The 10,333-nt window shown below is 32.8% G+C and overlaps 1 pseudogene; it reads left to right on the top strand.

The window, feature by feature from the left end:
• Positions 1–2,627: 2,627 nt before the first annotated feature.
• On the top strand, positions 2,628–2,726 carry LOC115288812 (annotated as a pseudogene).
• Positions 2,727–10,333: the final 7,607 nt, after the last annotated feature.

Raw genomic sequence — 10,333 nt, 5'->3', positions numbered from 1 at the left:
ACATAATCTTAACAGTGCACATTACAGCCTAATCCTGGAGTCAATTAATAAATTGGTTGAAATAGCAGTTTGATTAAAATCTCAGATGTGCTAATTCGCTTTCCTAGTGCCCTTTAATTAAGGCTTTAATAGAGTCTCCAATTACCTGCAAATTTTTTCTTTGTCTTAAATATTTGTGCTTTATCCTTAACTTTCAAAGCTCCTTCAACTTGCCAAAGCACAAGAACAACTACTCTTAGAAATTAAGTAAAAACATAGAGAACAGAGCCATCTTTTCCTTCAAACTGTACAAATTCCTGCAAAACGTTAAAATGCTTATTGAAATTTAAGTTGCAAATGTATATTTAACTTATGGTGTGGGTTTTTGTTGTTGTTTTTGTTTGTTTTCATTTTTTGGTGTTGTTATTGTTGCTGTCTTATAAAAATTACTTTTGGTGACGGTGATAGCATTCTGTGACATTTTCTACTTAAATTATTTCATACTTAATTTAACTTAATGTAGAATACTTAACACTCAAATTTATGTTTTTTGGTGTTGAAATTTTAACCATGGGAAATATATACAACTTTACCTCATCTTGTTTTTAACTATCATTTTGTGAGCTTTTACTCTGTATCGGACATTGTTCAAACTGCTTCACATAAACTGTGTCATTCATTACTCCAATAATTGAATTCTATCAATGCTGTTGAGTTGATTTCAGTATGCTACTGTTATCCACATTTTAAAGATAATAAAATTAAGAATAAGATTTGAGGTAAGTGGCTTACAGTTACAGGCATGTAAATAGCAGGATTACAACTGAAAGTCAGATCTGTTTTACTCAAGAATCTGTGTTCTTACTTATGTAAGATTTATCTCAATTGTCTGAGTTTGTTGTATTGTTATTAACTAACTAGCATTTGAGGGCTCATGAAATTTAAATTTCTGGTGTGTGATATGACAAACATTTCTATCAGACTTCCAAATACAAAGACTCATTTGCTGATCACCTCTTTTTGAAGGGAAATACAATGTATTGATATCGTTTTGTGGTGAATCAGGACTTCACTTTGAAGAAGTTATTATCCTCCAAACCTTTCTTAAAAACCAAACAAATAAGCAAGTAAACAGACCTCAGTCTGAGGCTCTTTCTTTAAATAAGTAGATATTCACATATTCAAAACATTGTAGCAAAAGCCCACCCTAGATTAGACTGACATCCAGAATAACTCCCCTCCTACCTACCCTCAACAATATTGTTTCAGAGAAGAACTGAGTCTGCTGCTAGAAAACATGTGTAAGACTGATTCAGGAAGCCTTAAGAAAGCTGTAAAAATATGCTGTGAGCACATATTGGAAAGCACCAAAGCCATGCAAAAAAAAAAAAAAAGTTCCCCAGCTGAGTTGAGAGAAGGCAAGCTAATAAAGATGTCATGTTTGGGGAGTTACCACTGAAAGAGACATTCTCGCACATTCACTGATTCAGAAGAGAAAAGGTCCATTTCAAAAAATATATAGACTCTAGAATTATAATTGATAATTAAAATAATTGAAAAAATTGAAGAAATATGTTTGTATGTTTTGTAATCACTTATGTAATATAGGAAATTAGGTTTAAGAAACTATACTAATAGTTCCTCTTACATCCATACTCTTGAAATAAGCTCATTGTAATATGGGCACAATCAGAGATTAAAAGGAGCTAAAGAGAAATTGCAGTCATTTGATATAGAAAATTATGTTTAAAACTCACGTGTCCCATGTTTTTCACGGATATTCAGAGTTTTTAAAATTGCGAAATTATATGCCACATAAAAATTGTAGGTCACCTCTAATCCTAACAGCATTTGTGGGGCAAGGGATTTGTGGGAGAAATTTTGTTAATGTTGAAAATAACAATAATATTTCAAAAATGTACTTAAGAGAAGGTGCCTATCTTTCTAGGTAATCAACTCATACAATAATTTAAGCAATATGGAAATCGTGCAAAGACTGAAAAATAAAACACTGGAAGAAAAAATATTTCAGAAAAGATCTAGTTTATATGAAAATTAAGAATTTTAATAAAGGAAACATTTACACAATAAAGGAGAATATATGTTTTTAGCTTAAATTACTTAGACTATATTTAAATACCAGGAAAGTAAATAAAATGTTAATTCTTATTTGATCTATTGATATTTAAATAGTGGGTATTTGGGCTACTACATCTGTTAGAAACAAAATATTGATAGATGAAGCAATTAAGTTTTAAAATATTTCTTGTGGATATATATGATAATATCTGACATTAACCAATGATGAAATGCCTATTTTTTAAAATATTTAAAATTGTTTTTTAAAACCAAAGAAATGAGGTTTTTTCAGAAAATCTTTGGTATCATGTGAAACGAGACTTTGAAGTATTAGTAAAACGCTGGTTCCAGAGCCTCAGAAATAAGTACACATGACCTGAGAAGTGTCTTCGCCCTGTCCCCTCTTCTACCGCACATTTCTCCCGTTTCCCATTTTGATTGTACAATAACATTTTTTGTCTCTGTTATTTCAGGGTCTTTCAACAGCAAATAACATGTTCTCTTTTCTTGGAGTGATTTGCATGTAGATAATCCATCACCGTATTTACATTAAATAATGAGAAAGTAGTGCTCACTTAGGCAGCACATACTAAAATTGAACCAATACAGAGATTAGCGTGGTCCCGAACAAGCATAACATACAAATTTGTGATGCGCTCCATATTTTTTGTTTTATACTCGAAAGTAATGTAGTATTGTGGCAACTCTTTGTAATTAAAATATAATAATGGGAAAGTAATAACATGGCATCATATATTTGAAACCACATTTCCAGGCTGAGGAGCTATAGGCTCTGTGATTAGAGAAGTAAATATTGAAAAAGAAAGAATTTTTAGAACATGTTAATTCCAGAGGAATTTGTGGATTGTCCCCATAGGATCTATAAAAGAAGCTATAAATCCCCATCAAACACAATGGTAATTATTAGAAGTAGTGACTGTTTCATATCCAAAAAGCAGGGTGTTAACTAATATATATTGATATGCTTTTATAGTTCTCAGCTTACTTGATAAAAATAGGTATTTCTACATGTCCTGTTATAATTAGGATGTCTTGAATCTCCATTAATAAAATTAGATGTAACAATGTTATAAAATGAAGAAATGGATAATTAGGTAGCACTGTATCTAGTAGTTAAAACTTAATTTCATTGATAGCAATTTTAAAGTAAGAACAGGCAATAAATTCAGAGAATCTTCTCTTCCTGATAAGTTTTATGGGCAGGCTACAAATGCTAAAAATCAAAAATGATATTTTAACAAGAATTAGGGACAGCACAAATACTAGTTGACTGAGTCAAGGAAACACATCTTTAATAAGAACTCTTTTATGCTTTGTAAAAGCAGATCCGCGCAAAGGAAGAAATAGCCTGAATTACTGATAATTACAAAAATTAGAATATTTGTAGAATAAGAGTTACATAAACTAGGGTGCTTGGGTGGTTCAGTCTGTTAAGCATCCAACTTAGGCTCAGATGATGATTTCATGGCTTGTGGGTCACATCAAGCTCTGTGCTGACAGCTCAGAGCCTAGAGCTTCCTTCCGATTCTGTCTCCTTCTCTCTCTGCCCCTCCCCCACTTGAACTCCATCTTTCTGTCTCTCTCTGTCTCTCTTTCAAAGATAAATGTTAAAAAAAATAAAATAAAAAAAAGAGAGTTACAGAAACTTTGGAAACACTTTAAGAAATAAGACAAAATGCTGAGCTATGTGAAATGAGTATCTGGAATTGGCAGAAACAAAGGAACCCTCACCTCATGAGGAAAAAGGTGATAGGAACAAAAAGATTTTATTACCTTATCAAGGTGTACTGATTTATGACTGGGGAGAGAAACTGTATTTGTTTTGATTAATGTAATTAGGTCCCCCCACCCCATAATAAGAGCATTGGGCATATCACCTTTAGAAAAGTTGAACTACTGATGTTGCTCATTCTTTTGTAAAATAGGGACATATCTGGTGCCCAATATCACATGTTTAGCTAGCAGATATGGTAGAAGAATCTGGCTTCCACACAGTCACAATTAAAATGGAAGACTGTATTTTAATTATTCTTTAGTGTGAAGGCCACACTTTCCCTCCTTAAGAGAGACCCAGTATAAAAGTTTTCATCTCTCCCTTAACTTCCCTTTTCTTTTGAGAACAATAAGAACAATTGAAATCAGCATATTTACCCTGCTTTGATTCAGCTCTCACCATTCCTCATCTGGATTTTTAAGAGCTGCCAAACAAGATTCTTTGATTTTAATTCTAGCTCATATGATCTGGCTACTGCCCTTGCACCGTTTCATCTTTCTGAAACAGGAATCTGATCATATTACACTCATGAATAAAATCATTGATTGTCTTTTTGCTAGCATGTAGTAAAACTCCTGAGCAAAGCCCTCCACAATCTGTTCATTTGGCTCTTTATTGCATTTGTACACTCCTGGTCTCCTCTTCTCCACTTGTGTTCCTGAGACCCCAAATTTCTTATCTATTGCCAAGAGTCATACTGTTTTCCACCACCAACAAAGAGAAAGCAATTACACCTTCAGATATCCCCATGATTTACTTTATTCTTGCCTTGCCCCTCCCCTGGAGTCTAACTCAGAGTGAGTAGATCTTTCATTAAGATGTCTATTGCAAATACTACCTTCTATTTTTTTGTAATTTCAGGAGACTTGCCCTATTTTTTTCTTTTTCCCTGTTATGCCCTTTTCTTTTTTACAATAGCTAAAAAATCCTCATAATAATCAAGTTTTAACCCATATATTGTGCATCCCTCTACATATCATCTTATTGATGTAAAGGAAAAAAAATGGAATTACCTCCTCCACTAGATTTCTATGATGCTTGTTTTAATCCATCCTAAGACTGCAATAGCTTTTTTTCCTTTTTTTTTCTTCTTTTGGCAATCATAATTTCTCATTGGTTCATACATACATACATATAGGCAGTAAAATGAGACACAATTTTTAATGAATAATAATTGTTTTGCTATATAAAGACTTTGATTAATCAAAAAAACATGCATTATCTCAAGTGTGCTCTGAGAGGCTAACCAAGTAAATACTTCCCTTTTAAAATACATTCGTTCAGCCATTGATTTATTTATTAGCCATTTTGAGACATCTATTCTGTATACATTGCAGAAGGAAGTTTTTCCTAAGTGGTTCGATAACTAAATCAGATAATTGAATACAAACATTTAATTATCCAAGGGAAAGCTTTTATTTTGTTGTGTGTTATCTAGATTACTTTAAGCAAATAGGATTTTTAGTATTCTGAATAAAAATAGAGTTGTTTGTGTTTACTATGGTAGATTCCTTGTATTATAAAGAGCACTAATGAAGAACTTGTTGCCAAGAAACAAGGCAAAGGAGCAGTTCAGGGATTGTGGATTATTGAAAAAGAAACCCAGTAGCATTGCTAACACATTAAAGATTATCTTACCATACAAGGAAGCAAAAAATATTTTTTGAGAAGACACCCAATCTTCTATTCAACTGTAAAAAAATGGAAATTTACAAACATGTCTGCTTGAGTCTTGCTTTCTGGCTCCACTCTCTTCCTTTCTCCCATTCTAATATTTATTAATCTGCTCTAGGATCTGTCTGTTCCATCCCCATTCATACACCACAGATGTAATGGTTCTTCAGCAATCTCAAAAGTATGACCATATATCTACAAGCAGGGACTATTATAGATTAAATGAAAAAAACTTGAAGATGAATCTGAGTTCTATGATTTATTAACACTACAATTTTGGACATATGGCTTGACCAGAAAAAAAGATATGCATTTCTTCATTGGTAAAATTGGGGAATACCAACAAATCATCATGTTATTATGAAGTTTAAGTAAACTAAGTAAATATTATATAGTAGCTGATGTTTTAATTATTACTATTAACATCATTCCTAGTATCCAGTGTAGAAAATACATATGTTCCATTGTCCCCTAGTGATCTGACAATGTCTAGCCCAGCAATGAACTTTCCTTAATATATAATGTGCACATCTATTGATTTGTTATCTACCTTGTTCTCATACTCTTCAGGCTAGCATGCCTCTTCTCAGACCTGCCATTCCTGCCACTTTCATCAACAACTTGTCTTAAGGAGTTGCCATGTTCTTACATATCCACAGCCATTTGGTTTAACAATAGGAATCTTACTTGAGTTTAACAATTCATTTAAAGCTACTCTGAATTTTTTTGATTTTTCAGCTTTTTGTTTGTTTGTTTTAGTCTGCACATATAAGTTTAGGAGAATACCTTGCCTAATGTGGTTAGTAAGGATTTTTATAAATTTTGTTAAATAAGTGATTGAATGTATTGAATATAGGTAAAAGAACTTCCATAAATCTTAGGATTAGGCAATTGGCTGTGGCTTGTTACTTTTTATTCTTTTATACATTATGCAAATTTTATAGCTTTTTTAGGTACAAGAATTTAATTTTTTTCATTTATCACAGTAATGTATGAATCTCAAATACATTAAAATAGGACACTTAGAATTTATTTGTATTATATAAACTATATAGTCAACAAGCAAAGAGTACATTTTCCCCAAACTATAAAAATGTGAATTTTTATATTAGGCAAGATTGATATAAATTATATAGATAAAAGACTGAAGACACAGGGAAATACTGAGATAAAAGGGAATTTCTAAATTTTTAAATTCCAGTATGTTTTACTCAAAAATTTTGCCCTTTGTGTATTTCATTCACAAATATAAGAAAGGGACTTAGGTCCATGGGAACTCTGAACAAAATTGGGGTTTGACAGTCAATTGATTATGACTGATTGGTGACTTTATCGTTAGCAATTTGATCACTGTTTTCCAGTTCCCACAGTCTGCTGGTCCAGCTGTCCAAGGAAGGTTGCTGACATAGGCTGTCTCCCTTTTCTTTCCCATCTGCTGTTTTTATCTTTATACTTTAATTATGAAGTTATATTCAGAAGAATGGAAAATTTTGTAATATACTACAATGACAGTAAGTTTTTCCTAATCATATGAAATAGTGGTCAGTCATGTGGTAGAATTCACTGGGCAAGATCCACATTGCCAGTGTTCTTATTCCTGCTTTAATCAAGTAAAGTAGCTGAGTAACACTAGTCAAGTATATTACTTTTATCTGTGATCCCCTCACTTGAAAGGTATAGGTTGGTGCAGATTATAGATAAAGTAAAGTATTAATATTACATCTTAAGAAATTACACTCAAGGGCGCCTGGGTGACTCAGTCAGTTAAGTCTCCAACTTTGGCTCATGGTGCATTAGTTTGTGTCCTGCATTGGGCTCTGTGCTGACAGCTAAGAGCCTGGAGCCTTGCTTCAGATTCTGTGTCTCCCTCTCTCTCTGTTCCTTCCCTGCTTGCACACTGTCTCTTGCTCTCTCTCAAAACTAAACAAAACTTAAAAAAAAAAAAAAGAATTACTCGCATATAGGTCTATTGCTATAAAAACACACTAAAAATCTGTCTAAGTTTGGTGAAACCTGGCATATTGGCAGACATATACACCAATGGGTCAGAATAAAGAACCTAGAAATAAATCCACACATACATTTTCAACTGATTCTGATAAAGGATGTGATGGGGTAAATACTGTGTCTTCAACAAAATGGGGTTAGATAGCCACATGCAAAAGAATAAAATTGGACCTATATTTTACACTATACAAAAAAGTCAACTCAAAATGCATTAAAATCTTAAAGATAAGACCTGACATTGTTAAACTCCTAGGAGAAAACTTTGGTGGAAAGCTTCAGGGTATGCATCTTGGTAATTACCTCTTGGATATGATACCAAAAGCACAGGAAACAAAATTAAAAATAACTAAGTGGGACAATAGCAAATTAAAAAGGCTCCATATAGTAAAAGAAACAATCTTTTGAGTGAAAAAGTGACCTGCAAAAAGGGAAAAGTATTTTCAACCCATATATCTGATAATTTTTTAATATCCAAAATATATAAGGAACTCCTAAACTCAATAGCAAAAAAACAAAACAAAACAAAAAACAGCTATGAAAAATGTGAAATGGACTTGAATAGACATCTGTCCAAAGAAGACATACAGACATATGAAAAAATGCTCCACATCATTAATCAACAGGGAAATGCAAATCAAAATCAAAATGAGATATCACTTCCTATCTATTAGAATAGCTATTATTAAAAAAAAAATTCTTGGTGAGACTGTGGAGAAATTGAAACCCTTGTACACTGTTGATTGAAATGTAAAATGGTGCGGATGCTATAGAAAACAATGTGGAGTTTCCTCAAAAGACTGAAAATAGAATTACCATGTGATCCAGCAGTCCCACTTCTGGGTATTTATGTAAGAGCTGAAATTAGGTTTGCAAGGAAATATGTCCATTCTCATGTTCATTGCATCATTATTCCCAATAGTAAAGATGTAAAGACAACCTAAATGTATATCAACAGATGAATAAAGAAAATGTGATATGTACATATGATTGGATATTATTGAGTCTTAAAAAAGAAAGAAATTCTGCCACAGGTGACACCATGGATGAATCTTGAGAACATTATCCTAAGTGTAATAAGCCAATCAAAGAAGAACAAAGACCATATAATTCTACTTATAAGAGGTATTTAAAACAGTACAGCTTAGAAACACAGTAAAATGGTGATAACCAGGGCTGGGAGTACAAAGAAATAGGAAGATGCTATTCAATGGGCATAAAATTTCAGTTATGCAAAATGAATAAATTCTAGAAATCTGCTATACTACAGTTAATACTGTTTTGTACACTAGCTAATAATACTGTATTATACACTTAAAATTTTGTTGAGTAAATAAGTACTAGAGATGCAATGTACAAAATGACTATAGTTAGCACTGCTCTACGCTATAGAATATATATGTCTATTTAGCATATATGATATATATGAAAGTTATTAGGAGATTAACCCTAAGAGTTCTTATTAGAGGAGAATTTTATCTTTTTTTCCCATTTCTTTTATTGTGTCTACATAAGATGATTTATGTTAACTAAAATTATTGTGGTAGTGATTTCACAATATATGTAAGCCAGACCTTTATGCTGCACACTGTACTGTCACAATAATTAGTGTATCAGTCATATCTCAGTAAAACTGGGAAAAAATAAAACTATTTTAAAATATGTTAACAGGATAAATCTCATTTGTTATTACCACAACTTAAAAAGAAGGAAGAGGGGGTTCCTGGGTGACTCAGTTGGTTAAACGTCCAACTTTGGATCAGGTCATGATCTCATGACTTGAGTTTGAGCCCCACGTCAGACTCCTGTGTTGGCAGCTCAACACTCCTGTCTTGGAGCTGCTTCAGATTCTACGTCTCCCTCTCTCTGCCTTTCCCTCCTTGTGCTTTTTGTCTCTGCCTCTTTCTCTCAAAAATAAGTAAACATTAAATAATTTTTAAGTTAAAAAATTAAAAAATAAATAAAAAGGAGGAGGAGAATAAACCTAAGGACACTGGGAAGTGCTCAAGTTTAAAATAAAATTTCTACCTATACAAGCCATTAGATTGAGTAAATAATATTTAGTTAATTAGTTATATTTTTAAGTGCTATTTTGTAGCTATCAATTTGCTGCTATGACTTTTCAAAATAACTTTGAAGTCATGAAAGAAGAAAACCAAAGTGAAGCTTATCAGAATTACAAAATATTTTTTGTCTTAATTAATACCCTTCCCAAATAAAATAGAGCTGGGGATGATACATGGCTCGGTCATATACATATATCTGCCAATATATTCAAGAGATTGGGGCGTACAGTTTGCTGAAGAAATGAAGCAGTGACTGGGGACCGGATAGAGGAGGACTTTTGGGTGCACTGGTGAGGAATCCTAAGTATCTTGAAGAAAATCAAGAGCCCCTGTGCAGAGTTTTTTTTTGTTTTTGTTTTTGTTTTTTAATGTGATGAACAAAATGACTTTTATTATATCAAGTTACTACTATACATGTTTTGGTAAAATAGTTAACCACGTTTCACCTTTTTTTAGAGATTTTTATTTTTATTTTTATTTTTATTTTTTATAATAGTTTATTGTCAAATTAGTTTCCATATAACACCCAGTGCTTCTCCCCACAAGTGCCCTCCACCATGACCATCACCCCCTCCCCCCCTTCAGTCCATGATTCGTCTCCAGTATTCAGTAGTCTCCCTTGATCTGTGTCCCTCACTCTTCCCCACTCTCTTTCCCCCTTCCTCTCCCCATGGTCCCCTGCCAGATCTCTCCTGTTAGACCTATGAATGCAAACATGTGGTATCTATCCTTCTCT

Source organism: Suricata suricatta, chromosome 3, assembly GCF_006229205.1.
Source record: "Suricata suricatta isolate VVHF042 chromosome 3, meerkat_22Aug2017_6uvM2_HiC, whole genome shotgun sequence".
Taxonomy (NCBI): domain Eukaryota; kingdom Metazoa; phylum Chordata; class Mammalia; order Carnivora; family Herpestidae; genus Suricata; species Suricata suricatta.
Note: the sequence above shows the minus strand (reverse complement) of the source record. Positions and strands in the feature narration are given on the sequence as shown.